This window comes from Ylistrum balloti, unplaced genomic scaffold, assembly GCF_031769215.1.
Source record: "Ylistrum balloti isolate Yb309-2 unplaced genomic scaffold, AGI_CSIRO_Ybal_v1 Utg369758, whole genome shotgun sequence".
In the NCBI taxonomy this organism is placed as follows: Eukaryota; Metazoa; Mollusca; class Bivalvia; order Pectinida; family Pectinidae; genus Ylistrum; species Ylistrum balloti.
In genome coordinates, this window is record NW_026781958.1 from 81,612 (window position 1) to 86,590 (window position 4,979).

Sequence of the window (4,979 nt, forward strand, 5' to 3'; positions counted from 1 at the left end):
CTCTTGGCATAAAAACTAATTAAAGTACATCCCACACAAATGTGGTACAGTGCAGTATCTACAGTAAAAAAAGATGCGTTTGACAAACACTTTATCCCCTACGGTCCAAAAGGCAAGCAAACATGAGGGCGTTAAATGAAAGATATTCTTGCAATATTTCTAGGTGTAATAAACTTATTTGGTACAATCGAGGAAGAGGCGCTAAAGAAGAAAACATTTTTTTCTTCTAGGGTATAAGATGCTAATTAACATGGAGACTCTAGAAGATGCAAATTATCTTCGATCTCGAGGGCATAAAAATAATAAATTCATATCGACAATGTATCCCAGAACCCTTCGTGCTATCAGTTGCGAGGGACGATGGATTTAATGTTACCCAAACAGCCATGACAAAACTATCATTTTATCTTTAGCAAGTTCCATTCTTTAAAGATTGTTGTCATAATGGCAACGTCATATCTGTTTAAAAAATGACGATACTTATTTTTGTCACTTCTAATGATTACGCATAACAGTTTACATTTTCTTGGGTGAAAGTTTAGAAAATTTTGGAATTTGGATAAGAGAATAGGCATTTTAGAAGAAAACGAAACAAAGTATTATCTAGCTTACTAGCTAGAATAACGCGAAATATTATGTCTGAGACTAATGAACAAGCCATCTAATTTTCACTGTTGAGCTGTGAACAACGCTATACCTCACACAATATATTACCATGGTGATGCTTTTGTGTGACTTTTCCATTCATAGATAAAAGTGACAACTGCGACAACCGATTCTGCAGTATCTCACACAGGGTGACAAGAGGAAGGATAACTCCGTATCTTACAGAGAGTGACAAGAGGAAGGATAACTCGGTATTTTACAGAGAGTGACAAGAGGAAGGATATCTCACAGAGAGTGACAAGATGAAAACTATCTCAAAGAGAGTGACAAGAGGAAGGATATTACCGTATCTCACAGAGAGCGACAAGAGGAAGGATATTACCGTATCTCACAGAGAGTGACAAGAGGAGGGATAACTCCGTATTTTACAGAATGTGACAATAGGAAGGATATCTCACAGAGAGTGACAAGAGGAGAAATATCTCCGTATCTCACAGAGAGTGACAAGAGGAAGGATAACTCGGTATTTTACAGAGAGTGACAAGAGGAAGGATATCTCAAAGAGAGTGACAAGAGGAAGGATATCTCACAGAGAGTGACAAGATGAAAACTATCTCAAAGAGAGTGACAAGAGGAAGGATATTACCGTATCTCACAGAGAGTGACAAGAGGAAGGATATCTCAAAGAGAGTGACAAGAGGAAGGATAACTCGGTATTTTACAGAGAGTGACAAGAGAAAGGATTATCTCAAAGAGAGTGACAAGAGGAAGGATATCTCACAGAGAGTGACAAGATGAAAACTATCTCACAGAGAGTGACAAGATGAAAACTATCTCACAGAGAGTGACAAGAGGAAGGATATTACCGTATCTTACAGAGAGTGACAAGAGGAAGGATATTACCGTATCTCACAGAGAGTGACAAGAGGAGGGATAACTCCGTATTTTACAGAATGTGACAATAGGAAGGATATCTCACAGAGAGTGACAAGAGGAGGAATATCTCCGTATCTCACAGAGAGTGACAATAGGAAGGATATCTCACAGAGAGTGACAAGAGGAAGGATATCTCACAGACAGTGACAAGAGGAAGGGGATCACCAGTTAACAGGGTTATCAACAGCACAGTGGTATGTATACATTTATATACATGTCAGATTGGTGGACGTGTTGCATTTAATAATAATATCTCATTGAGCAATGCATTTCCTTTTCTGCAAATGATTCATAGTTTTGATGTGTGTAATTTTGTGGATTTTTCAAACCCGTGAAACAAAAAAAAAAATATGTAATTTTATGGAAATCATGAAAAGGAGGTGTTTTGCTCTGTTTAAAATTTCGATATTGTTTTAGTGATAGCAAAAATACCGATATTTTAGCATAATCTTCACTCGCAGACAAATTCGATGACACAAGGGCAAATTATGCGATTTGCTAATTAATAAAACTATATACTATTAGTAATACTGATATATGACAATCGAATTATTTTTATGTATTGGTTATCGATTCTTTAAAGCTGTGAATATTTTAGTGAGTGTGTTTATTTCAATGATAATAATATCAAAGAGATTCGGCTGAAGAGCCGTGAATTATCCTGTAGACAGTATGAAAACAGTTCTAAGATTGTTTATTTATAGATACAAAGTGATTATATAGATAAAGTTTTTCCACTGCTTGATCTTTTATCAGCAGGTGACCACATCAAGACAACAAAGAGAATAAATCAGCCAGCTGTATACGTCATCAATTTAAATAAGGAGCAGAATATGGAATCTAAAGATTTTAACGGGACTGAAATCAAGAAAAAGCGATTGGATAAAGTACACATATCAAAGAAGGTTTTCAATAGAGAAACACAAAACAATGTGAGAATTGATAGAAACATTGAAGTTTACATACAGGACACCCAACCAGAAGCTATTCGACAGAGAGTGTCGGTTAATGGAACAATGGTTTCCTGTATGCAAAGCAAGTTCCATACCTCAGAAGAGCAAGCGTTATCCTTTCTCCCGCCATTTTGCTTTCCAGTTAAAATAACTTCCGTTATACAACAGAGACAAATGTATACGAAACGAGAATATAGCAAAAACAATTTGAAAGCAACAGCAAACACTGAAGGGTGTTCGATGTTCCAAGAAAATAAGCGATCTTTAACAGCTGACCACCGTAGTGTTGAGATAACTAGTACTGTAGCAGTGAAAGGTCCAGAGACCAGCATTCCCAAACGTAGAAAGTCAGTCACTGCAAACGTCAAGCGAAAAGCATCTGTGAAAAAACAATTATCTGTACAAGGTGATGAACAGACCAGGAAGATTAGTGAAACAGAATATGCCATTTTTGATTCCAGTACCAGTTCTCCACGCCTAGTCAGGGTAAAACAATGATTCTAACTATACAGTGTGCCAACTGCCAGATGCAGGGGAGGGTTTGGATGAAATGGATGGTGGATTTCAGGATATTGATTTGACTTTAGATCCAAAAACAATTAACTTGTCGTTAGAAGATGATTCATTTTATCATCTAGGGAAATAAAACAATGTGAACATCAGTTTGTTTTCTTGTATTTTTCACATAATTAATTGCGACTCAAACGAAATCTTCCACGAGTGTCCATGTTATACGAAATTTACAGTAACATCACTCGTTTTTACAAAGGATTTATGTTCGGTGGATCCATGGGCACTCCAAATCCAAACATTAATATGTTCTCGAAACGATAAGCAAATCAAAATTTAGCACTTATAGTTCTAATTTTTGAGCAAAAAAACCCACGAAATTAAAAATGAACGAAAATCTATTTTTGGAAAATCACAAAATTCAAGATTTCGAAAACATTATTTTCCAGTATCTAACATCTAACAATGTCTCAGTAATCTGCTATCACGAGCCTCCCAGCACGTGGACTCATACATTGGGAGGCCGTCCAAAATGGCCATAGTTTTTCATAAACCTTTAAACAAGCAGAAAAACCATACCAAATTCTATATCCGATTCAACATAGACATGTGTGTTCGAACTTATTTATATCCTGTAACTTGTGTTCTCATCAAACAATTAGCGAAATTATGTTGATGTTCTAAGTCATTCTATCAACGTTTACCCAGTGCTTTACATATCAACGTCTACACAACGCTTTACATATCAACGTCTACACAATGCTTTACATATCAACGTCTACACAGTGCTTTACATATCAACGTCTACACAGTGTTTTACATAAACGTCTACACAGTGCTTTACATATCAATGTCTACACAGTGCTTTACATATCAACGTCTACACAGCGCTTTACATATCAACGTCTACACAGCGCTTTACATAAACGTCTACACAACGCTTTACATATCAATGTCTACACAGTGCTTTACATATCAACGTCTACACAGTGCTTTACATATCAACGTCTACACAGTGCTTTACATATCGATGTCTACACAGTGCTTTACATATCAACGTCTACACAACGCTTTACATATCAACGTCTACACAGTGTTTTACATAAACGTCTACACAGTGCTTTACATATCAATGTCTACACAACGCTTTACATATCAACGTCTACACAGTGCTTTACATATCAACGTCTACACAGTATTTTACATAAACGTCTACACAACGCTTTACATATCAATGTCTACACAGTGCTTTACATATCAACGTCTACACAGTGTTTTACATAAACGTCTACACAGTGTTTTACATAAACGTCTACACAACGCTTTACATATCAACGTCTACACAGTGTTTTACATAAACGTCTACACAGTGCTTTACATATCAACGTCTACACAACGCTTTACATATCAACGTCTTCACAGTGTTTTACATAAACGTCTACACAACGCTTTACATATCAACGTCTACACAGTGCTTTACATATCAACGTCTACACAGTGCTTTACATATCAACGTCTACACAGTGTTTTACATATCAACGTCTACACAGTGCTTTACATATCAACGTCTACACAGTGCTTTACATATCAATGTCTACACAGTGCTTTACATATCAATGTCTACACAGTGTTTTACATAAACGTCTACACAACGCTTTACATATCAATGTCTACACAGTGCTTTACATATCAATGTCTACACAGTGTTTTACATAAACGTCTACACAACGCTTTACATATCAACGTCTACACAGTGCTTTACATATCAACGTCTACACAGTGCTTTACATATCAACGTCTACACAGTGTTTTACATAAACGTCTACACAGTGCTTTACATATCAACGTCTACACAGTGCTTAACATATCAACGTCTACACACTGTTTTACATAAACGTCTACACAACGCTTTACATATCAACGTCTACACAGTGCTTTACATATCAACGTCTACACAGTGCTTTACATATCAAC

The 4,979-nt window shown here is 36.3% G+C and overlaps 1 pseudogene; it reads left to right on the top strand.

Annotated features, from left to right (window-relative positions):
• The first annotated feature begins 2,375 nt into the window (after positions 1–2,375).
• Positions 2,376–3,141, top strand: LOC132543553 (uncharacterized; annotated as a pseudogene).
• The last annotated feature ends 1,838 nt before the right edge of the window (positions 3,142–4,979 follow it).